At 34.9% G+C, this 27,345-nt stretch overlaps 1 long non-coding RNA gene across 1 annotated transcript; it reads left to right on the forward strand.

The window, feature by feature from the left end:
• The first annotated feature begins 4,271 nt into the window (after nucleotides 1–4,271).
• LOC120860260 lies at nucleotides 4,272–16,416 on the forward strand. The gene is made up of 2 exons (XR_005720291.1): nucleotides 4,272–4,305; nucleotides 16,290–16,416. It is a non-coding gene; the product is annotated as an uncharacterized LOC120860260 (long non-coding RNA).
• Nucleotides 16,417–27,345: the final 10,929 nt, after the last annotated feature.

Raw genomic sequence — 27,345 nt, forward strand, 5'->3', positions numbered from 1 at the left:
TACGTTCTCTTGACAAATCAATGTTAGCCTTTGCCCTGCTTCACTGTGTGCTCCAAGGCCAAACTTGCCTGTTATTCCAGGTATCTCTTGACTTCCTATTTTTGCATTCCATTCCCTCTAATGAAAAGGACATCTTTTTTGGTGTTAGTTCTAGAAGGTCTTCTAGGTCTTCATATAACTGATCAACTTCTTCTTTGGTATCGGTGGTTGGGGCATAGACTCAATTACTGTGATCTTAAATGATTTGCCTTGGAAATGAACCAAGATCATTTTGTCGTTTTTGAAGTTGTACCCAAATACTGCATTTGGGAATGTTTTATTGACTATGAGGGCTATTCCATTTCTTCTAAGGGATTCTTGCCCACAGTAGTAAACATAATAGTCATCTGAATTAAATTTGCCCATTCCCATGCAATTTAGTTCACTGATTCCTAAGATGTTGATGTTCACTCTTGCCATCTCCTGCTTGACCATATCCAATTTACTTTGATTCATGGACCTAACATTCCAGGTTTCTATGTAATATTGTTCTTCAGAGCATCAGACTTTACTTTCCCTATCAGATACATCCATAACAGAGTCATTTCTGCTTTGGCCCAGCCATTTCATTCTTTCTGGAGCTATTAGTAATTGCCCTCTGCTCCTGCCCATTAACATACTGGATACCTTCAGAACTAAGGGGCTCATCTTCCAGTGTCATCTTTTTGCATTTTCATATTGTTCCTGATGTTCTCCAGGCAGGAATACTGGAGTGATTTGCCATTTCTTCCTCCAGTGGACCACATTTTCTCAGAGTTCTTCAATGTGATCTGTCAGTCTTGGGTGGCCCTGCATGGCATGGCTCATAGCTTCATTAAATTACAGAAGCCCCTTCTCCACAAGACTGATCCATGAATGGATAATAATGCACAATATATGTATAATATTTAGAAATACTACACAAATAAGTTCTTCTAGAACCACTGTCTCACTAAGACTCTGGATCCCAGGACTCTACTTCAACAAGTAAAATCAAACCCATATAATTTGGTTGGGAAGCTACCTACTTCTTATCTTTGTACATTTATTTTGTCTATCCCTACTTGATAAAGCAACCTTTAAATATGTGTACAGGTTTACAAAATGACAAGAGATCATATGTTATGTTGTTCCCTTTTTAAACTAGACTTCAAATAACATAATTATCATTTTCATGTGGAAATTTTCCCTCTGGATATGATTTTTAAATATTATATTTGACCTTGAATAAAACAATATTCATGATCTCAGTCCTTCACTGTGAATATCAAGTTATATTTACCAAGCTGTGGATTTTAATTTAGCACAAAAAAAAACACATAAAAAACATGAGCTAGTCATTCATTATTATTTACTTACATCTGATGAAATATTTGTCTATAGAATTTCATAGTCAGGTCATATGCCTTTAAATAGGCAGGCAAAACAGAGGAATAGAACATTCTGTTGACAGGTAAATGTGAATCAATCTGGTTTCTTTCAAAGGAAAATAATCAAGCTCTTTTCAAATAATGTAAAATGCAAAATGATTGCCTGTTGGAGGGGGTTGGGGGGCTTATCAGCTTCTCTTCTCAGAGAAATGATTGCCGTATTCTAGCTGGAGGAACATATGCTAACAGCTTATCTTGTGATTTCTCTGCAGTCGCTGATATTTATTAACAGTTGACTTTCTGTCGTTGCTCTTCTTCTTCCTCTTTCCTCCAACAGTGTAAATTAGTTTCCCCAAATCTACATCTCGTCTTCATTTTCTTATCAGTCTTGCAGAAAGGGTGATTATTTCATTATTGGTTTTGAAGAGCCTTTCATATTAAGTGGTGCAGCTCTGGTTTCAGGCAGACATTTAACAGACTCTATTTGTTTTATTCTTTGTCTCATCGTCTTAATCAAAGCCCCTGAGATTGAGTCTTTTGTAGTAACAAACAAGAATAAAGGGAAATTATGAATTGTCGCTTCCACAGAAAATGCAGTATTCATCAGGAATGCCTGGTGGGATTGAAACAGGGTAGGCTTCAAACATGTGAAAACAATTGTATTCACCAATGAAAATCCTTTTAATAGATAGGATACCTGTCTTCCAATCTCTTATTAGCTTAATACCTAAGCAGTGTCCCTCTGTGGGGTTAAAGCCTTTTTGTATTGTCATAAGGTTGCTAGTGGAAAATTTTTCAGAGTGAGAGTTTATTTTTTCACATGAGACCTGCTGTCTTTCTTTCTCCAAAATACTTTGTAATTTTTTCCCCAGAGCTTTTTTTTTTTCATCTTTGCTATATAGATTTAACATTAACTCTGATTTACCGAATATGCACTGTCCTGGATTCTTGATATTGAACAGCTATGGGAAAATGTGTAGGTGTCATGACCTCATTTTCAGATTCATATGATTCAAAATAGCCTGAGAGCCCTCATTGCTTACTGTCCCTGCACTCTTTTGACCATATTTTGATAAATTTTTCAGAAGCAGTTCAAGAATTGGGTTAGCTATTTAGGTAAAATCAGTTTATATAGGGGCAACATGAAAAAGGTCTAATATAGCCCATGTTTCTTCTTAATGTACAAATCAAGTTTTATGGTATCTGGAAAAATCAAAGAGGTCCTAAATACCTGACTTCCTAGTATCCCAAATATTGATCACTATTATGTTTGTAATTATCTTACTTAGATTCAGAAATCCTTATTCACATCTGTACATTTTTTATATCATTAACTGATTCAAAAAACTAAAGTAAGAATTTGATTCTGATATGGCTTTGGATTCATATATCCATCATTAAGGTATAAACTATATTATGGTTCTTCTATAAATAAAGAATTAAAAGAGAAATTTTTAATTCTGACATAAACTAAATGCATTTTTCACTATTGTTAACTGTGTACTTACACAGGGAATTACAAAATGTGCTAGTTGTTTATTGCTGTACAACAAATTATCTCAAAACAGAGCAGCTTGAAACAATACATTTTTTTAATTGTCTCATAGTTTCTGTGAGTTGAATTAAGGTTGTATAGTTGGATGCCTCTGACTCAGGATCTCTCACAATATTGCAAAGTATCAGCCAGGAATGGGATCACTTCAAGCCCAAATGGAAGATGATCCATTTCCAAGTATACTATCATGACTCTCAGCAACGCTCAGGAGATCCACTTTCAAGCTCATTCATAAACCATTTACAAACCTTACATCCTCCTTGATGTAAACCAGAGTCAGTCATTAATCACTTGCCATGTAGGTTTTTCAATAAGTTAACTCACCAAATGACAGCTCACTTTCTCCAGACCAAGGGCTGCAAGAAAGAAAACATCAGAAGAATGATCAAGAAGGAAGCCACAGTCTTTTAAAAATCTAAATTCATAATCAACATCCTATCACTTTTGCATCCTGTGTGCATGCATGTATGTGTGTATGTGTAAAAACAAATCCCAGGTCTAACTCACATTCAAGGGAGAGGGAATTCCACAAACACACAAATGCCAGAGAGGAAGACCTTTGAGATACATTTTAGAAGCTGTCTACCACAGTCCACCCTTTGGACCCAATGGTTCATACCTCTTCCACATACAAAGGCTCACTTTCTCCTGGAGTCCCTGGTCTCTGCCTGTTCCAATTAAGCAGGTCATGCTAGGTTATACTTCAGTAGCAGCTCTAAAATCCTATTGACTTAAAACAATAAAATTTTACTTCTCAGTCATCCTACGTGTCTATTATGGGTTGGCTAAGGACTGTTTTCCTCACCCAGAGATTCTCCAAGTTCATTGGAACTAGAGGGAGGGAAGAGCAAGTTGATGGCAATTAAAGGCTTCTCATTTAAGTAACACGTGTTACTTCTGCTCAAATAGTACTAATTTCAAGGGCACAAGTAACTATATTTCTACCATGTGCCTGAAAAGAAGAGAAGTAGAAGTATCAATAAACAGCCCAAGAGACTAACACAATGGGTAAAATCTTGTCTTCCATTTCTAGCTAAATACATATCAAACTGATTATGAGCCAATTTCTCATACATTTAGCTCATTCTACAAATATTTAACAAGTACTAAGTTTTTACGAAATGATAAGGCCTAAGAGCAGAGAAAAAAGCAGTCCCTATCTTCTGGTTTCTCAACATGGTGGGCAAAGAGATAAGTATATAGATAATTTCAGGATAGAAGTCATGATAAAATGTCAGTTAAGGCATAATATGACATTTAACTCAGACTTGAGGAGAGAGGAGATCAGAGATCTTAAAGTAGATGAAAGTAAAGAGATCAGGACATCTTAAAGTAGATGAACTCTGATGAGTTCTGATAGATGTGTAAAAATAGGCCAGGTAAGGAAAGTCAAGAAAGACACTTTTCACTGTTTCTTTAATACAGTGAATTTATGATGATTATCTTATAGAGCAAAAGGCCTGGATTCTTCTGCATTAGCATTAACTAGTACCTTAGCCTGATCAAGTAACTGGGCAATTGTGCACCTAGATTGCTCATCTGTGAAATGAAAAGGTTTAACTAGATGTTGTCCAAGATCTCCTTCAACTGTAAAACCTGTGATTGCTCCTGCTCTAGAGGATATTTTTTAAAGGCAGACTTTATTGGATAATCATAAAATAACTACCTTATAAAGCAATCACTTACTAAAACAGTTCAGTAAGCACCAATGGGAAATTCCCTTATCAAAAAATAGTATAATTAGATATCCCTTCTGAGACACAATATGTTCAAAATTGATCACAAAAGAATAAGATGTATTCTTGATAGAATGATATTAAAGTAGTTCTTTGTAGCAAACTTACTCTTGTGATATTTTTCCTCTTTAATCTATCACTCTAGATATTTCTAATGATTCTCATGCATAGACTCTTCCTATTTTATCTGTTGGTTTTATTTACCTGTGAAAGAACATCAACTGTGTCTATTCTACACACACAATTTATTTTGCACAAAAATTATATTGCCAGATTAATTTGCACCATCATAATCCTACATATTACCATGCTTTTCACTTGACTCACCAACCCTTCTTGAGTTCTCCAACTTTTAAGGGAAGATACTTGCCAGTGACTTCAAATCTTGACCCCTCACTGCACGGTCATTGTTCTCTTACCAGTCAACAGGACTCTAGATCAGCAGTCTTCCTTTTTCCACCTCAAGCCTCCATTCCTTCTCTCCTATTTCACTGATATGATCTAGACATTTAAAGCAAGTACCCCTACCACGTACTGGCAAAGAACACGTATATTTCAGGGGAGTTTAATTGCTACAACCACTTTGGAAAACAGTTTGGCATTATCTACTAAAAGTTGAACATATGCATACCAGATGATCCAGCAATTCCACTCATTATATACAACACGTGTACCAAGGAATACTTACAAGGATGTTTATTGCAGCATTAATTGTAATTGCTCTAAACTAGAAAAGACCCAATGTTCATCAACAATAGAAAGGGTATAGGAAGTGTGGGAGACTTTCCTGGGAATCCAGTGGTTATGACTCTCCACTTGCACTATAGGAGGTGCAGTGCTGGGCTTCATGGCCACACACACACACACAAAAAAAAAACAGCCAGACACGATGCAATAAGTAATATGTGATTATATTTATTAAGGTTCAAGGCAGCTCTGAACTATAGGGTTAAAAATGAAGATAATGCTTTGTCTACCTTTGATGAAGAGGAGAAATGGACTTGTGGGGCAGCATGGGGTTTCTGTCGCAGTGGAAATATTCTATATTTTGACCTGGGATGTGGTTACGCTGGTGTCTGCTTTTGTGTGATTCATTCCTTATGCACTGTACTTTAAATGCTTTAAAAAGTACTTGGGCTTCCAAAAAACTCTTATTTAAAAAAAAAAAAAATACGTGAACACATGGTCAAAAAGCCTCTCATCCTTTAGTGATGAGAGGCCCACTTGCTATCCCAGTTAGTATATCCTGCCATATGTGTTACAAAACTCTTATACTACAGTACCCTTTATTACTGTAGAATATTTTTCCTCAGTTTCTATGTTAATTGCAATGTGGTTTAAGATAGGATTCGTTGTTCAGTTAATAAAGCTCTAAATCATTCAATCTACTACATATATAGTAGAAAAGGAATGAAATAAAAAAGAGAGAGTGCAAGAAGGAAGGGACAAATTATGTTACTTAGGGGTTCTGACATGTTTGACAAGACAAAACTGTAAAATATATTTTCTTCCTGATCTAACCTGCTTTTCTACTCTATGATATGCATATGAAAAACAGATCTGATACTTTTCAACACAGGTACTTTTAGATATTTCAAGTTTTATTTTTTCCTGAATGTTTGCTTACCTACCATTGCTCATCTGGTACCAACTTGAATCTATGAAAATGGCATCAAAGAAAAACATGTGCGAACAATTCCGAATAAAGGTGAATCTCTCCTGATGAATAAAACCTCTCCTGATGAAATCTTTTTAATATTGATATTAAAAGTCATTTTTAACTAATTTAAAGGGTCACGTCTACTTGTGTTAATGGTTAATGTAGAAACGGCTTTAAAATGACATGCTATTTTGATAATCAAGATTTGGAGGTGTTTTAGAATAGGGTTAACAGCAGAAAATTTTTCATATGAAGTAAACTTTTTTCTAGTTTAAATAGAGTTGTAAAATGCATCACACTAGAGCATATATTTGAATTCCAGATTTTCTGTTAAAATGCCTTTTTAAAGTTTGAAGTATTTTAATTAAAATATTCTTATTACATAAAATAAAGCTACAAGTCATTAATGAAACTTGGAATTTTCACATTATAACAGAAGGGATGCCATATAGCAAAGATAAAAATTACAGTGAGGAAACCTAAAGCATTTTTTATGAGTAAGAAAGTAAAATAATGTGATTTGATTCTAGCTCACTCTGTTTAAAAAATAAAATAAAAGATGATAGTCTTTGGATGTAAAACACACTAAAGGAAAAGCTATTTATGACATGTTTGTTTTTTCTGTGGAGGGAAAAAAATAAGCCATAGGGTTTTCCCAAAGTAAAGGGAAACCTTCAGAAGTTCTTAGAACAATTTTCAGTATATATCCGTAAATACTAAAAGTGCATCAGCCAAGATTTTACCTCACCATGGACAGTTCTGCTGTTGACAGTTATTGACTTTAGCTCTTACAGCTTCCTTAGCTGCAACAATTAGTCAGAACTCGGTTTCCTAGGTGGTGATGCTAGTGGTAAAGAACCTGCCAATTTAGGATGCTTAAGACATTCCGAGTTCCATCCCTGGGTTGGGAAGATCCCATGGAGTAACGTATGGAAACCAACTCCAGTATTCTTGCCTGGAGAATCCCATGGACAGAGGGGCCTGCCAGGCCACAGTCCATAGAGTTGCACAGAGTAAGACATGACTGAAGCAGCTTGGCACACACACATACACAGAGATGAAAGAACCTACCCCATTATTCTAGTTCCTTTCTTGCGTGTTCATTCTCTCACCTGCATCAGGCATATTCCATGAGCTGAAGGGCATGCTTTCTTGGTGAAATCAACTGCCAAAAATCCATTTTCTACCACTTAGGAAAGTTTGTGATCTATTTTATCCTCAGCCTTCAAAAAAGAAAAGATAATTGAGAATAGTTTGCACTTTGGCCACATGTACGAAGTTCAGTTGACCTAACCATGAAGCATGACTTAGAAAGAATTGAATCTTTGCTCTTTCTGGCTGGTGTTACATACTTTCTGTTGTCCCCTCTACTAGATCAATAGGTGATTACATTGATATTTGTACTCAGAGACGAAAGGTAGCTTTGGAATTGTCGGAGAAGCAAAAGAGTTGCATTCATGTCTATAAAAACTCTGAGAAATGGCTTCAACTGGCAAACCCAGTTATGCATTTGCCTGACACTAAAGAGACAAGTGCTTTGCCAGTGTAAATGATATATTAACACTGATGCAAGTGAACTACAAAAAAGCTATCATAAAATCTAGCCTAAAGGTGTCATTCAGCAATAATCTAAATGAGTTGTGGAATAGGGCTTGAGGATTTTTACCTCAGGTTAAAAGGCAGTGCAGTTGCATGTCAAGCAGGAAAAGCCTCCTCTTTTTAATTCTTCAGAAAAGAAGCAGGGAGATCTGACCATCTTCCCTATATTTTCCTTTTTTAAATAGGGCTGAGAGTAAAGGAACTATATGTCTGAAAGCTAGGTTCTGCCAAACAGAACTAAATTTAACCAGTATGTGGACGATAAAAAAAAGACAGATGGGTGAGATTTATGAAGAGCCCTTTCGAAAGTGGCCTCAAACAGGTGGTTTCCCAAAAGGAGCCAGTGTATAAAGTGTTTCTGGCTGTAGAATGAACGGGAGAAAGAGATGTGTTGGCAATAAGTATACGGGTGCTTGCTGACTGAGGCTCATATTGCTTGTCAGGTGTCTCTATTTTGTCTGAACTTCAAAAGCTATTTCATTGTACTATGAGAAGAGCAGAAGGTCTTGGATTCTGTGATTGGTTATTGTTTTGAAAAGGAAAGAAAATTACCTTTCATTTTCTCTCCATTGGCGCTAAATCCCCAGTGGCGGTTTGAAGGACATTTCAAATCACTGCAACTACGGCAAGGAGCTTTTGAGTCAGTTACTTCTGACTAATATTTTACAAATGCTCTCACCATCCCACCCAAACCTGCAAATAGAAGTCTGGAAAACAGTTTTGCAATTTTTTTTTTTTTAATGTTACCACTTGCTTTGAACTCTGAAGTAAAATCAAGTTCTACCTTTAAGATCTTTACTAAAAGGTATTTTGAAGACTGTGCCCAGTGAAGTCTTGCATCACCCCTCCCCAATGTAAAAACTGTGAACACTGTATTTAGGACAATATTTCCTATGAAATCTTCCTGGTACATTTTACCATACACTATTCAATTTACTTAAAAATAGAGAGAAATGGTCATCATGTGACATATACTGTGTTCCAGCCATAATCTAGAACAGAACAAAACCTGTTTCTATGAGAGTACTCTGGTTTATAGTAGGGGAGACCAAGCAGATTAAACAATCACAGTCTGTGCAGGCTAAGTGCTGTAATAATTTACTCACTATTTTAATGGCTCAAAGAACTATAATTTATCCATTTATCTATTGGCAAACTCTTACATCATTTCCATATCTTGGCAATTATAAACAATGCTGTGGTGAACATTGGGGTGCATGTATCTTTTTTAATTAGTGTTTTTGGTTTTGTTTTTTTTTTTTTGGATATATACCCTTATTGCAATTGCTGGATCATCGTTACTTCTATTTTTAATTTTTTGAGAAAACTTCATACTGTTTTTCACAGTGGCTGCATCATCGTACGTTCCTACCAACAGTGTATGAGTTCCCTTCCACATCCTTGCCAACATTTGCTAGTTTTTTAATTTTTTTGGCAGTGCAACTTGTGGGATCTTGATTCCCTGGTCAGGAATCAAGCCCTTACCCTCTGCAGTGGAAAGGCAGAGTCTTAATCACTGGACCACCAGGAAAGTCCCCTTGTATTCTTTTTGATGATGGTCATTCTGACAGATGTGAAATGATATCTCATTGTGGTTTTAATTTGCATTTCCCTGATGATCATCAGTGTTGAGCATCTTTTCATATACCTGTTGGCTATCTGCATGTCCTCTCTAGAAAAATGTCTATTCCAGTCTTCTGCCCATTTTTTTTTAAACCAGGGTGTTTTTGTTTGTTTGTTTTTGATGTTGAATTGTATCCACTGTTTCTATATTATGGATATTAAGCACTTATTGTTCATAGCATTTGCAAATATTTTCTCCCATTCAGTAGATTGGCTTCTTTTTTTTAAATGGCTTCCTTTGATATATAGAAAGCTTTTAAGTTCAATTAGGTCCCATTTGTTTATTTTTGCTTTTATTTTGCTTTAGGAAACAGATCAAAAAAAGAAAGAAAGTATTGTTATGATTTATGTCAAAGAGTGTCCAGCCTACATTTTCCTCTAAAAGTTTTATACTGTCTGGCCTTACATTTATGTTGTTAATCTATTTTGAATATATTTTTGAACATAGTGTTAGAGAATTTTCTAATTTTATTCTTTTACATGCAGCTATCAGTTTTCCCAACACCATTTATTGAAGAGACTGTCTTATTTCCATTGTATATTTTTACCTCCTTTGTTATAGATTAATTGACCATAGTGCCTTGGTTTATTTCTGAGCTCTCTATTCTGTTCTATTGATCTGTTTTTGTGAAAGTACCACACTGTTTTGATGACTACAGCTTTGCAATGTAGTCTGAAGTCATTAAGCATGATTCCTTCTTTCTCAATTTTGTTTTGGCCATTTTGGATCTTTTGTGTTTCCATGAAAATTTTTAAATTATTTGTTAAGATGTGGCATATATATATATATATATACACATATACATACACACACACACACACACACACATACATACATACATACACACACAAAGGACTACTTTTATAATCATAAAAACAAAGGAAATTATCCCATTTGCAACAACATGGATGAACTTCAGGGGTATTGTGCTGAGTGAAATAAGTCAGACAGAGAAAGTCAGATACTGCATGATATCACTTTATTTGTGGAATCTAAAAGCTACAGCCAACTAATGAAGATAACAACAACAGAAAAGAAATAGACTCACAGATATAGAGAACAAATTAATGGTTACCAGTGGGGAGAGGGCACAGTGGAGGGGCATTAGAGGGGTAGGGTGTTAAGAGATACAAACTATTATGTATGAAATAAACTGCAAGGCAATATTGTACAACATAGGGAATATACCAATATTCCATATTAATATTCAAAATAACTATGAATGGAATATAACCTTTGAAATTGTGAATCACTGCATTGTACATCTGTAAATTATATAACATTGTACATCAACTAAACTTAGAAGAAATAGCTAAAATTTAGTTCTTATTTACATGAAATCCCAGAGCCAATGATGTTTCTAGTCAGGGTCAGGTGATAGTCATCTTTGTAACACTCTGGTATGAAGATTTTATTAGTAGAAGTAAGGAGTGATTCTGAAAGATGTGACCAAAGGACAAGGTGGGCTTCCACAGTGGCTTAATGTTAAAGACTCTGCCTGCAATGCAAAGGCTGCAGGAGATGTGGGTTCAATCCCTGGGTTGGTAAGATCCCCTGGAGGAGGGCATGGCAACCCACTCCAATATTCTTGTCTAGAGAATCCCATGAACAGAGGAGCCTGGCAGCTACAGCCCATTGGGTCTCAAAGAATCAGACACAACTGAAGCAACTTAGCACGCATGCACAAAGGACTAAGCTCTTTCCTTCTTAGGAATCTTTCCTTCTGTAGGTCCTCAGGGATTGCAGCTACAGATAGGAACAAAGAATAAAGAATCATGTATAAGATGTTTTTAAGGCCTGGACTGACATGGCATGGTTTATATCTAGCTATATTCCCTTGTGAGGAATCAGTCACATCTCACATCTATCTGGGGAAAAAAAAATACATATATATATATATATATATAAAACCTGACTCTGTAACAGGAAGAAATTGAAACAGTTTTCTAAACAACTAGCCAATTTCTATGATACAAGATAATGTGATAAGGAAATACACAGAGCTGTTGTATTATCTAAAAAATACATTAAAGTATAACTTGGAGGAAGCAGGATGTTAAGGAAGGCTTTTTCCATGAGATGATGACTTCTCTGTGAATTGAAGAAGAAATAAGAATTGAACATGAGAAAAAAGTTTAGAAGAAGGTGGTCTAGACAGAAGGAAACTATTCTAAAAACAAACAGGAATCATTAGGGTATTCTATTCTAAATTCCATCAGGAAATTAAAACAAAGTGCTTTTTTATACATTTCAGTGTATGAATTTTGAAAAATTAATAATGAGACTATTTTCCATAAATATAATGCTGATAAGATTTAGAACTCTTCCATGTGAGTCAGTCCCAAGATCAGTAGGAAAGGCAAAGATGTGCTTTGTATTGGCTACTATGGTTTAAGTGATTCCCTTAAGAACCTTAGAGGCTTGAACCACCATGTATTATGTAATTTCAGGAAGCAACTATGACACTCGTTAGACTTGATGAAATAGATGTTGTAAGTAGCTAAGGTAACCATTTTATGTTAGACATGATAATCCCATTCAAAATTGCAAAGATGCTCAATAGTCATTACTTTCCAGCATGTGAACAAACAGATATTTATATTGAGTTGATATTTCACTCTTTCAATTAAAAATTGTATGACATAAAATTGATACCAACTTCTTATTAGCCATCTTGTTTTTTTTCTCCTCTCTGTCCCCCCACCTAAAAAAATAATGGTGAAAATATGATTTTGTGAAGATAACTTATGGTTTGAATTTTTTTTTCACTTACAATTTTAGAATATAAATAATTGTATTTATTTATTTATTTATTTTTTATTTTACTTTATAATTCTATATTGGTTTTGCCATACATTGACATGAATCCAAGTTTTTATTTCTTTTTTTCTAATTAGGTATTGAACTTCCTGAGGCCAGGGACTGTGTCTGAAACCACAGTGGCTATCACAAGGTAAGTCTACAACACGTCTGAACTCCTTCCTTTCATTAGGTCTTAGAACCAGTTGTAATGCCTGATATGAAATTGGCACTCAACAAATATTGGTTTGAATGGATGGATGGATGAAATATTTGAACATTGTATTATTCACTTGATATTCCCCTTATAAAATATAATAAGATTGAATTGTTTTTTACTCAGGATGGCCATTTCTTCTTTTTAAATAAAATTATAACACACTCAAAACAATGGAACAACTAGGAAAAGATTTCTCAATGAGAGATTTAATTTTCATTTCTGAATCATGGGTGGCGTTCATCATGAGTATGTGAGAAATCTAACAATGGGTTAATGTTTTGATCTGGAGCAGCAGATGCCTCTAGATTTAAATGTTGATTGAATTGAGCTGCTGCTGCTATGAAATTATTAGCCCTCAGCAGTGCTCTCGCCTACATACTTTATTTTGGTTCTTCTAGAAGCTACAAGCTATTTATTGTTAATGAGAGAATAAAGTGAGAAAACAGATTAGCAAATAGATTAAAAAATTTAAATGTCTAATCTCTGTTAAACAATTACAGGGTTATCAATTTTTACTGCTTTGCAACAAAACTTTGCTATTAACACAGCCTTGTTATCTTACATATCTTTTCTCTAATGTGTTATTTATCATAATAATACTTTTTGATAAAATTCTCTACCAAGTACGTTTTTATTGCAGCTTCACAGTTAGCTTCTAATCTTAAAATGATAATTCTTTAAAGTAATTATTTCCTATGCTTGCTAAGATATTTGATTCATCAGCTCACCACTTAAAACGATTACTAGTAAAAATATGTGATGAATTATAAAATAATCTAAACTGTTTTAATTGATGTTTCTAAATGCAGATTTTGTAAATGAAGGTTACAAAGTTTAGAAGTTCCCTAGCATACTCAAATACTCTTATCTGCTAAAAATATTGCATTCTCAACATAAAAGACAGGATCCCACCTCCCATATTCCCTGTGAACTTTATTTTGGGATTAATGTTTATGACTGTAATGAAAAAGCAAGTATCTGTATGTATAGAAAAGGTACACAAAGATCATTCAGAAACCAAAATGCCGTTAAAGTCAAATAAGATGAGGATTAAACAAACAAATGAGATGGAGATTGTAGAAAATTTAATTTCATTCTCTCCTGTTTCCCCTTTGGCTCCTCACTGTTTCTATTTTATATATTAAGATTCAGCTCACTTTCACCCTAAAGCTTTCTTGGATATTCCCCATCAAAACAAAGCTTTATTCTTCTTCTGAACTCCTATATGCCTTTGTTCATAATAACTTATGATACTGATGATTCTGCTTTATGGTTCAGCTATTATATAGAATCAGCATTTTCTGAGTACGTTATGTTCCGGAGTTAATTTAAAAACCAGTTGTTTGGGAATCCAAATGACTTATTCCCATAGGACTAATAATAGAAATAATGCTTCTGTCTTTTAGTTTTTTTAATTTCTGTTGCTGTCTGATCTAGTGCGAATTGAAATATTTCAAATATACCTCCATTTTGACATTGCTTCTTCAGAACAAATCAATTCTATTCTCAGGGGCAAATTGCATAGATTCTAAACCTGTACTTGCATGGATTCTTTGTTATTTACTAGCTGCTGAATCTTAGGCAAATCATTCAGATATATGTGTTTGAAATGTCTTATTTTCAAAGTACAGAAATAATTGTACCAACTTCTTTAAGCTGTTGTGAAGATTAAATGAGTTCATATATGAACAGTGCTTTAGATCAGTACCTGACTTATACTAGAGTGTGTATAAGTTAACTATGGATGTCATCATTATTGTTTTCACTGAATCTTGGAGTATCAGGAACTTATCCGCCCACATATAGACATGTTTGAAAGTAGAAATATGCAATACATTTTAGAAGCTCATCTTCTATAGATAGGGTAGATACTAGAATTATAGAATACAGTGTCTCATGTCAGAAAGATCATAACTAACTATCTCTTATATAAAATACCAATCAAATGCTTTTTTAGTACGCCTGTATTTCCAGGATGAGTTAAAATGGAAACAAAATACTGTAGCCATCTTCACCTCATCACAAATATGAAACGACAGTAAAAATAGCAGTGGTTCTTAATCATATGATTTATTGAACCCTTTGGATGTGCCAAGCAAAAGGTGGAAGGCTTTATATGTTATCCACACATCCTCCAATTACAGATGAAGATATTGGTAGTCAAGGAGGCAAAGATCTTTCATTGCTAATGAGAGTTAGAGTGAGAATACAAACCCCCTTTCTGACTTTTCAATCTTATGGTATTTCTACTCTACCCAAAACAGCACTCTAAGCCAAGTCCAAAAGTTTGTTGATATTTGTTGTTTTCAGATTAATATTTACATATTCTGAGGTCTTTTTAGGAATTGTTCTGCCACTTAACGAGTTTATCTAGTTCTTTGTAGTTCTGCTTTTTCTGTGTTTTCTACAAAAATCTAAGACATTTTAATCAAACCATTGGGTGAAGCCCAGTACACTTATTTAGGGTATGATAGTTGATCAGTATTTCCCAAATTGTCTCCTTGTTCATTTATCCAAGATCACCAGCTCACTCATAGTATTGCCTCAGAGCACTGAGTTAGAAATTCTTCTTTCCCTTTCTAGTCCATGAATTCTATATCATCCATCTTGAATGTAGGCATCTAAATCTAACACTTTACAAAGTGCTTAACTTCTTAAATCTTGCCAAAGAAAAGACAGCTTTATTATTTAATGTATCCCTTATTCCTTAAATATATTTAACCTTTATTTGTTGCTACACATATTATGTGCCAAGCAATCTGCACACCTATCTTATTTACTTTTCACATTAAACCTCTGAGGTCAGTACTATAATTATTTCCACATAAGGATGAGGGACCAAAGAACTGAAGAAACTATCTTACCCAAAGTCACACAAGTGGTACACGTATCAGATTTCAAACCCAGTGGAACTCCAGAGATGACAAGTGCCTCTGCATTTTAACATGGTCCTTCATTGCTCTGGGTTGAGAAATCCAAAACCATCCTACTAGATGGCAAAAGCGTGAGGCTTCCATTATCTTGCCAGTCCCTGCTTAACTGTTTGGATTGTAAATTTTTTTGAAAGGAGGGTCTGTGTCTTTTTATTCGTGTTTCTGCTCCTCACAATAATAAATACACTATCCTGTAATTAAAGGTTCATAACACTTTATCTTAAAGCCATTGATCAAGTTTAGTCAATTTGGTTAAATTAGTTTTCTTCTTCATGTAATTGTCAGTTTAACGTTTCATAGTTGGATCAAGCTAATGCTAGCCAGAAACTGTGAAAATGTCATAATCTGAAAATTCACAGATTTGTGGGGTGAACATATTATTGTGAATTCTATAGCCAAATGTTTTGCTTACTTTGGCAAACATGATTTAGTGTCTTGTTAATGAGAATATTTGAATATTTGCTGTGCCACAGCATGTTTTATTATAAGGACCAATGCCAACACCTATAAATATTTTCGTATAACTAAGAGTAACCGTCTGGAACTTTAGTCAATTTTGGAATCTCATCAGTTAAGAAAGTCAGAAATACTATGATTTCTTTAGGTGATGTTAAGAGCTGTTTATAAAATTCTGACTAGCACTATTTTAGAGAAACAAACCAACTCTGTTAACAAAGGCAGCCCATTTAGTGACCCTGATATTAGGGGTTTTTTAGTGAAGAAGTAACAATTATACAGTGGAAGTGACAAATAGATTCAAGGGATTAAATCTGAGAGAGTGCCTGAAGAACTATGGACAGAGTTTCCTGACATTGTAGAGGAGCCAGGGATCCACACCATCCCCAAGATAAAGAAATGCAAAAAGGCAAAATGGTTGTCTGAGGAGGACTTACAAATAGCTGTGAAAGGAAGAGAATCAAAAAACAAAGGAGAAAAGGAAAGGTATACCCATTTGAATGCAGAGTTCCAAAGAATAGCAAGGAGAGATACAAAAGACTTCTTCAGCAATCAATGCAAAGAAATAGAAGAAAATAATGGAATGGGAAAGACTAGAGATCTCTTCAAGGAAATTAGAGTTACCAAGGGAATATGTCATACAAAGATGGGCTGAATAAAGGACAGAAATGGTATGAACCTAACAGAAGCAGAAGATATTAAGAAAAAGTGGCAAGAATACATAGAAGAAATTAAAAAAAACAAAAACAAAAAAAAAAACTTCACAACCCCATATAATCAAGATGGTGTGATCACTCACCTAGAGCCAGACATCCTGGAATGTGAAGTCAAGTGGGCCTTAGGAAGCATCACTACAAACAAAGCTAGGGGAGGTGATGGAATTCAGATTGAGCTATTCAAATCTTAAAAAATGATGCTGTGAAATTGCTGCACTCAATATGCCAGCAATTTAGGAAAACTAGAGTGTCCACAGGACTGGAAAAGGTCAATTTTCGTTCCAATCCCAAAGAAAGGCAATGCCAAAGAATGTTCAAACTACTGCACAGTTGCACTCATCTCACATACTAGCAAAGGAATGCTCAAAATTCTCCAAGCCAGGCTTCAACAGTACGTGAACTGTGAACTTTCAGATGTTCCAGCTGGATTTCAAAAAGGCAGAGGAACCAGAGATCAAATTGCCAATATCCTTTGGATGATCAAAAAAGAAAAAGAGTTCCAGAAAAACATCTATTTCTGCTTTATTGACTATGCCAAAGCCTTTGACTGTGTGGATCACAATAAACTGGAAAATTCTGAAAGAAATGGGAATACCAGATCACCTGACCTGCCTCTTGAGAAATCTGTATTCAGGTCAGGAAACAACAGTTAGAATTGGACATGGAACAACAGACTAGTTCCAAATAGGGAAAGGAACATGTCAAGGTTATATAGTGTCACCTGCTTATTTAACATATGCAGAGTACATCTATGCAGAGTACATCATGAGAAAACACTAGGCTGGATGAAGCACACACTGGAATCAAGATTGCCAGGAGAAATATCAATAACCTCAGTTATGCAGATGATTCCACCCTTATGGCAGAAAGCGAAGAAGAGCTAAAGAGTCTCTGGATGAAAGTGAAAGAGGAGAGTGAAAAGTTGGCTTAAAGCTCAACATTCAGAAAATGAAGATCATGGCATCTGGTCGCATCACTTCATGGCAAATAGATGGGGAAAACAGTGGAAACAGTTACAGACTTTACTTTCTTGAGCTCCAAAATCACTGCAGATGGTGACTGCAGTCATGAAATTAAAAGATGCTTGCTCCTTGGAAGAAAAGTTGTGACCAACCCAGACAGCATATTAAAAATCAAAGACATTAGTTTGCCCACAAAGGTCCATCTAGTCAAAGCTATGTTTTTTCCGGTAGTTATATATGGATGTGAGAGTTGGACTATAAAGAAAGCTGAGTGCCGAAGAATTGATGCTTTTGAACTGTGGTGTTGGAGAAGACTCTTGAGAGTCCCTTGGACTGCAAGGAGATCAAACCAATCAATCCTAAAGGAAATGAGTTTTGAACATTCATTAGAAGGACTGATGCTAAAGCTGAAGCTCCAGTACTTTGGCCACCTGTTGTGAAGAACTGACTCATTTGAAAAGACCCTGATGGTGGGAAAGATTGAAGGCGGGAGGAGAAGGGGACAACAGAGGACTCAACCGACTCAATGGACATGATTTTGAGCAAACTGCAGGAGTTGGTGATGGACAGGGTAGCCTGGTGTATTGCAGTCCATGGGGTCGCAAAGAGTCGGACATGACTGAGCCACTGAACTGAGCTGAATTGACATTACACATAGCAGCGATCTATTCAGGTCTCTCTTCAAGATTTTTGATTACAGTGTTAACTTGACAATCTCAGATAAAAAACAAAATAATCAAATTAAAAGAAGGTTAATTGTGTATGCATACTCTATGGCCAGATGAAGAAAGCTCAGCAGGATGTTTTCTGGTCATTTCTACTGAGAGAATTACATTTTTTTTAAATTCAGGGGTGATAATCAAAACTTTCATATTATACACATAGTATTAAAAAGAAAGACTTTTTAAGATTTACTAGCAAGACAGTTTAAGAACTATATATATATTCTAATGATGTTTATGGGAGTTGACTCAATGCTCTCCAGGTCTCTAATTGTTAACAGTTCTTCATCATGAGTAGACTGAGTCAGATTTAATGTGTATATTTGTATGGTTAGATACTATTGGAACTGAAATACACCTTAAAGACTCTTGTCTAGGCTTTGTATATAAATTTAGACCTGGAGAAGAAAAATGGGCTACCCAAAATCACAGAGATATTTGGTACAATATCTGTGATTCAGATATTTTTTCTTCCTTTACTCTGCATTGAAAACAATATTATTCTTTGATGAATGAAAAAAGAGGAAAGAAAAGTTGAGACATAAAGACAAGGTCACATAATTCAGTCTCCTACTCTATAGGAAACTTCCTCATGATACATAGTCATTCAGTCTATGATTAAAACTATATATAAATCTCATTTTCATTACTGAGTAGCTCTAATTGTAAGAAAAGTCATCTTCATACTGATACAAAAATATACATACCTTTATTTCTTCCTTTAGCCTTTTGTTTTCTATGCAAAATATCCATACCTACTTCAACCATTCCTTTATGATGTGAGTTTCAGATATATTTCATCCTCTGACCCCTCCTTACAGTATCAATAAAATGTTTCATGTTGATGCTCAGAATTAAACATAATGTGACATATGGTACCTGGAGGCTACCATAAGCTTGTGGGAACACTATTATCTCTTGATCTGACTATTGTACCTTTAGTTCTTAAAATAAATTGTGCCTTTTGCATGAGTTTGGTTGCCCTCATGAAACAACTAAAACCTAAAATTATTTTTCTCATAGACTACTATGAAAAAAAGGCGGGGGGGGGAAGCTTCCCTTGTGGTTCAGCTGGTAAAGAATCCACCTACAGTGCAGGAGACCTGGGTTCAGTCCCTGAGTTGGGAAGATTCCCTGGAGAAGGGAAAGGCTACCCACTCCATTATTCTGGCCTGGAGAATTCCATGGACTGTATAGTTCATGGGGTTGCAAAGAGTCAGACACGACTGAGCAACTTTTACTTTCACTTTCTTTGCTATAAAAATAAGGTGTCCATACTTATTTTAAAATTGGATTGTTTGTTTTTATCATGTTAAAGTCAATATTGACAGAATTAAACATATTTCCTATCATCAGCACCATAAACATCAAAACAGGGTTATATAAGGAGAGATATGTTCCTTAAAATGAGCAGTAAGTATTATTTTGAGTCCTAAGTTTCTAAGAATTGTTAAGATAATCTTTTGTATGAATATGTATAAAAGATAATATTTTGATAAATATGCCATGTATGATCTTAGATAATTTAACAAAGATTTTATGGGTTAATTGCTTTGGTGGTGAATGGCATAGACCTAAAGATTTTTTTATATAAAAATCTCATTTTTTTAACAAATCTTGGAATGATTTCAAACTTTACGGAATAGAAAGACTTCTGAATCTGATCCCAGATTTTACTGTGCAAAACCATATTTTTTAAATCATATTTTAAAAGATCAGAAATCACTTGTAGTTGCAAAATGAAATTATGAAATTTCCTATGTAATATTTTTGGTTTGAAACAGCTGTCTACAGTTTACTTGAGATGTTCATATTACTATAATTTAAAACCACAGTAATGTCAAAAGAAGATTACATCTGTATAATATTTTCTCCTTGATTGCAAGGATTGTGCTCCTAAAAATCTTTGAGACAGATAAATTTTTATATTATAAATATATACTTTATAAGGTTATATTTATACCAATATAAGTTTGTATACATAATTTTCTCTTCATTAAAAGTAGGTAGACATAATAAAGGCATAGTTGTAATAATTTATCTTAGAGTAATTGTGTACAAAGTCATTTCTTCCTTCTTCTATTCATTGAATATTTATTAACTAGTCAGTGCCCTAGATGATTGAGATAAAAAAATGGGAAAAAAAAAAAGTGGAACTTGCCCTCAAAGGAGGAATTTACAATCTTTTGCAGGGACAACATGAAAGAAAATAAGTGAAACAGTGTTTTATAGTACTTTGGAAGTAAAAGCACACATAGGCTAAAACTGGGGCAAACCACTACAGTGCCTTTCAGTACACTGCTCCAGATGCTGGTGATACAGAGCTGAACAAAAAAATTTACATTAGAGTGGGGGAGGCAGATGGTAAAGAAAAACAGAATATATTACATAGTGACGAGCAGGAGTGAGATTTAAAATATTTAGTAACCAGCACAAATGGGTACCTAGCTGTCAAATAGACATGTAGCCACTCAGAAGGGAAGTTTATTCCACCTGCCAAATATCAGACTTGTTAGGGAAAATAGTCATCAGCACTGATAGGGAAAATAAAGGGAGGGCACGTTAAAGCATCAAGTTAAGAGAAGACTGAAAGTTTAGAAATGTTGGACTGAGAGATGATTTCTGAGTAAAACTCTCAAGAAGGGAGAAGAGGTATTCATGTAGATGTTGGTGGCAGACAGGGTAACAGCAGGTATAAAGGCCATGGGGGAAAGCTTACATGAACTGAGCTACAGCAGAGCTCAGCTGTAGCCCAGCATGCCTGTAGCTCCTAGTGAGAACACTGACTTTTGTTCTACATGAGATACTCTGTCACTAAAGGTTTTGAATAGCAGAGTGACGTAGTTAGTCATATTTAAAGAGGATTTTTTTTTTTTTTTTTTTTTGCTTCTGGGTTGAAAACTAATCAAGACAGAATCAGTGGCAGGTATACTAGGACAGGAATGGTTGCAATAATGCAGGCAAGGGGTGGACCAAATTAGGTTTTTGCTAGTTGGTGGGGTAGTTGAATTTTGGATCAGCATTGCTTTGAAAGAGCCACTTGGATCTGCCAACAAACCAGATGTGGGATATAGGAAAGTAAGGCCAGGGATGACTATCTGGAAAAAATAAGGAGTAGTTGTCCATGTGAAACTCTTTACTGGTGCCTAGGGAGCACAAAGGGAGATAAGACAGACATAATCTATCTAGGAGGGACAGCCAAGTAAATAAACCATCAAGAGAGTTCAAATAGTCCCTAAATATGGGAAGAACTGGAGATCATGATAAGGTTGCTTAACCTAGTCCAAATAGGTGGGGAACTGCTTTTTCAAGAACAAAAAATGATATCTCAGTCTAAGGGTGAAGCTAATTCATTCAATGAGGAGAGGGCTTTGGGGAGAGGGAAAATGTGCTGAACTTACTTGCTTTTGATTCCAAACACTTGAAATTTGCTATTAGCTTATTAATAACTTCATTGCTATGTTTCTTTAAGAGTAGTATATCCTTATCAAACTATTTATCACTTTGGGCAGGAAGTTATTTTAAAGGCTATATTCTAATACATTCTGTTTTTCAAAGAATATTTGTGGATCACCCATTTTGTGCTTGGGTTTCTGTCCTGGGTTCTGGGTGCCAGGATGAATTATATCTGAATCCTGCCCTCAAGGGGCTTAAGATACTTACTCTTAAGTTAACATCTAAATTGTTAAGTTCACTAAAATATGCATTTATTGTTTCAAATCTCTAATACACTACATTTATAATTCCGTACATGGTATGAGTTACCTAAGTTACTAACTACTTAATAGATTACCCTAAATGCATGCTGTTTGTTTTTATCACCCCCTGAAAAATATCCTTAGCACCTATTAAATGTTGTAGCCTACAATAATATTGTTAAGTAATAAATATATGGCTTTCCCAGCTCTAGCCTATTTTTGCTACAGATCATTGAGACAGCCATGAAAAGATTATATACTTTTATATTTTGTGGAGATTTATTATATGAACTTTACTTATAGGATCTATGCCAAGAGGCTCTTACATCATTGCTCCTATTAAGGGTTTTTTCATATATGTGTAATCAATCATTAATAATCTTGAATTTAGTTACCACTTAGAGAAGATTAATTTTCTCCTCATTGACACATTTACTTGCAATCTCTCTCCCCTTTCTAATAGCAAATACTTCCACAGAATTCTAATTTCTATCAGCATATATGACATTAATATATGCTTTCCATATATTCACAGTTGTTTCTCTACTTATAAATTTCCATTTATCATGCTTATTTAAACATTGATTTTAAAGCTTTATGATTCAGGAACCCAGGAATCATTTTCTTCAGTTTTTGTCATGATCATTCCCTTTACTTGAGGAATAAAGATTCTTCTTTCTAATTCTCTGTAAAATCAAGTATAATTGTGTTCGTATTGAAAAGAAAGACCAATAATGATTATAAATACACTTTAATGTGAATATAATTTTATAATCAGAGTTACTCCATCCCACACCAATTTTCCCTTCAGATTTTGTAGGAAAAAGGAATTGATCTGGCAGCAAACGCAAAGTTATGGATCTACGAAAGTTATTAACCTCTCAATGCCCCATTTAGCTTTTCCTATTTCACAAGAATCAATGATAAACACACCCATTCATTTTATGTTTCTCATTAAAGCAGAAAGTTAACACAAAATGAGTGCCTCTTGCTTTGTCTTTCCAGTTGATAATGTGTATATTATTCTAAGAACGTGGCACCACCACCCTGCTAGTACCATAGCCTGGCAGGTGCTCATTAAGCTTCCCTGGATAGCTGTACCTGTGATGTAGCCAAGTCAATAATCCAGTTTAAGTTGTACTTGATTTGAAAGTACATAGTCACCATGTTTCTTCTGAATGGACTTAATTCCACTGATCCAAATGTTGGCTTATTATTATTCTGGACCATCTTTCTACCCATTTGCTCTCATCCCCAAGTCAATTGTTACATAGTCAGCATGCTTCTTCTGAATGGACTTAATTCCACAGATCCAAATGTTGGCTTATTATTATTATGGACCATCTTTCTGCCCATTTGCTCTCATCCCCAAGTCAATTGTTTCAAGACTGGGAAGTCTGAGGTTGAGAAGTGATGTATTTTTTTTTTTTCACTTCCTCTCTTCCTGCCTGTTTCTCTAGATTGGAGAGAGATCATCAGTAAGTGAATATTTATTATATTTAGGGCAATCATTTTTTGTCCAACTGTCTTTTGAAAGCTTTTTGTTTCCCCAGCACCCACTTAACCACAACAGTGAAAAAGCGAAATTGCTCGTTGCCTTCCATTGAAAATTAGATTTTGGCCCTAAGCCAAGCTGCCTGAGCCAGCACTAATATAATTCACAACTGGAAGAAGACAATCAATTAATCAATACTATAATTTGGAACTGACCATGGTAGTAACACTCACAGCTATTAGACTCAACTGAATGACACCATTTAGAATTAATGAGGTAGCAAGAGCAGGCAAATCAAAGACTCATTTAAAGACTTTTTCCCCTAAAATCAAACTGCCCACTCTATTTTGTTATTTTTTCCCCTTATTTGGTGATACTGAAGTGAAGTTTAATGTAAGAATTTGAAGGACAAAGAATCATATTCATTACAGTGATTTTGAACAAGAATTTTAATGAACCTTTTAGGTATGGATTTCAGGAAAATAATTCAGTTCATCGTTAAGACTTTTTTCAGAAATCTAAAAAAAAATGACTTAAAATTAGTTTTTTAATCTTCTTTGGGCTTTCCTGATCCAATCTTATATAATCAAAAAATGGCATATATTGGATAAATAACCACCTTTGAAATTTCAAAATTTTAAAATAAGTTCCAGAAAACCTCTATGGTTCACTCTGTTTTAAACCTACAAAAAATAAATAAATAAAAATGTAAAAACATACAGGACCTGTGATGTTTGCAAAATGACAGCAAATACCAACTCCCCCCAGTACTTCCTGGCAAAACCATCAAGTCGTACAGATCTTGTTAATAAGACAAGGGTTTCTCTAAAGCCACTGACTAAATATTTATAATGATATGTCATTAAGCAAACCAGGAAGTTTGAGCCTTTGTTGGTGTATCAATTTTCTTTGGATTGGGCATCCCTAACCTCTGACTAGATAAATTTTTATTTTTATTTTATTTTATTTATTTTATTTATTTATTTATTTTTATTTTACTTTACAATTCTGTATTGGTTTTGCCAAACATTGACATGAATCCACCACGGGTGTACATGCATTCCCAAACATGAACCTCCCCACCCACCCCCCTCCCCACAACATCTCTCTGGGTCATCCCCGTGTACCAGCCCCAAGCGTGCCGTATCCTGCATCGGACATAGACTGGCAATTCGATTCTTACATGATATTATACATGTTTCAATGCCATTCTCCCAAATCATCTCACCCTCTCCCTCTCCCTCTGAGTCCAAAAGTCCGCTATACACATCTGTGTCTTTTTTGCTGTCCTGCATACAGGGTCATCATTGCCATCTTTCTAAATTCCATATATATATGTTAGTATACTGTATTGGTGTTTTTCTTTCTGGCTTACTTCACTCTGTATAATCAGCTCCAGTTTCATCCATCTCATCAGAACTGATTCAAATGTATTCTTTTTAATGGCTGAGTAATACTCCATTGTGTATATGTACCACAGCTTTCTTATCCATTCATCTGCTGATGGACATCTAGGTTGTTTCCATGTCCTGGCTATTATAAACAGTGCTGTGATGAACATTGGGGTACATGTGTCTCTTTCAATTCTGGTTTCCTCAGTGTGTATGCCCAGCAGTGGGATTGCTGGGTCATAAGGCAGTTCTATTTCCAGTTTTTTAAGGAATCTCCACACTGTTCTCCATAGTGGCTGAAATTTTTAGAATGTGTCTAAATGCGAAGTCTCAAAAGTTAGCCCAGGGACATTTAAGTGTGGTAATTTTTGTTTTTCAAGTTGGAAGCAAAATACAAAAGAATTTCCATTAAATCTGGCAGAAAACAGGAAGGAGGAATGACATAGCTGTGCATTTTGTATTACCAGGCATCTGAGGGCTATGATTTGACCAGCAACATATCAAAATCCATATAGACAGATGCTCCACTTTTAAATAAAATTATAATTGACATATATTAGTTTCAGGTGTACTACATAATGATTGGTATATGTATATATTTCAAAATTATCACCAGTTAATCAAGTTCATTGTTTTGAATTAGAAAACTCAGATTAGAATCATCCCTCTTTAAGCTCCTAATTTTATTACAACAAACTGAAGAAAGGTAATTGCAGGAGTATAGCCCTGTAATTTATATTTTTTTTCCAAATGCTTATCATATATTAATACCAAAAGGTCACTGAAAAAAATTTAGGAGCCCTCACAGTTGTAGATTCAGAGAGCATATGATATAGAGTTGGTTAAAAATCAAGATAGAATTATTTTTAATGTGAGATTTTAATATATTATCTGTGGTATATTTTTAAATCTTATAAATTAGTAAGTTTTTAGAAATATTAAAAATTTTAGATGAGAAAATTAAAGAAAAAAAGAAGGGCTCTAAGATTTGCTAAGCCAATAGCATATTAAACAAAATGGGAGCATTCGATTGGAAAGTCAGTGTAATTTTTTCCATATTTATTTCCATTTATATGAACATATATAATTTATATAAATTATATATGTATATTGTATATAATGTATAGCATCCAATGATTGTTTCCATAATACTAAAAGAAGCATATATTCTAAATAAATGACACTTCATGAAATGGAGCACATGTTCAATTTAATATATCACTTTTTATTGTGAAGAGACACAGCAAAGCATTCATTTTCATTCTACTTGACTTCACTAGATTAGGGGTTCCATGGTGGCTCATTGGTAAAGAATCGCCTGCCAATGCAAAAGACGTATGAGAGGCAGGTCTGATCCCTGGGTCTGGAAGATCCACTGGAGAAGGAAATGGCAACCCTCTCCAGTATTCTTGCTTAGAAAATCCCATGGACAGAGGAGCCTGGTAGGTTACAGTCCATGGGGGTGCAAGAAGTTGGACATCTCTTAGTGACTAAACAATGACAATAGTTCTTAGATTGCCAAGCTTTCCAGAACAAGGCTTAGTCATCTCTTTTGTTTTTAGAGAGCCACATCACAAATATTTTAAGACCTTGTGGGACATACACACTATGCAGCAAGAGACTTAGAGCCTGGTAAACTCTGCTAGTTTATATGAAAATAATTATATAAGAATGACTAGCCTAGTGGGCTGCCATCTATGGGGTCGCACAGAATCGGACACGACTGAAAGGACTTAGCAGCAGCAGCAGCAGACATGACTTTGCAACAATGAAACTATTTACAGAAAGAAGTAATAGGCCAAAGTTAACCTATGGACTGTGGTCTGCCCAGTTTTCTTGCAGAAACTAAAGCAGAGTCAGTTATCTGATTTTAAGATAAAAGTCTACTCCAAGGAATGGTAGCTTTCTCTGACCCCAGAATGTGAGCCAAAGCTCACTAAGGACAGTTTGATAGTGGAAAGTGTCCATTATATCCCTGCAGTGATTAAAAGAACATGTTTCATGCAGCAGCTGGTTACAGCACATGAACATCTGTGAAGTAAGTGTAAAATTCAGCATTAAATTTGTAAACCAAAATAATAGGTTGTTCTCTATTTTTAATTGGATATTATGGCAATGGCATTTTATGATTGGGGATCTTCGATCTCCTTAAGTCTGCTTCACTTTGCTTCTTTTGTTTGTCATTGTTATCAAATGGAAAGATGACTCTCCTTGCGTACGAAGCAATATACTATCTTGCATTATATTTAAAAAGCTGAGAACCACATCAGTGTTAAAACATGGCTGAGCATTATTATGGGATTAGTGAAGAGTATAAGAAAGGAATTAGAACCCGACAGGGAAGATGGGATTTAAATTTTTTAAAAAGTGTAATGAGTACTCTGATAATGA

The sequence above is a fragment of the Oryx dammah genome, unplaced genomic scaffold, assembly GCF_014754425.2.
Source record: "Oryx dammah isolate SB20612 unplaced genomic scaffold, SCBI_Odam_1.1 HiC_scaffold_11050, whole genome shotgun sequence".
NCBI classification, from domain to species: domain Eukaryota; kingdom Metazoa; phylum Chordata; class Mammalia; order Artiodactyla; family Bovidae; genus Oryx; species Oryx dammah.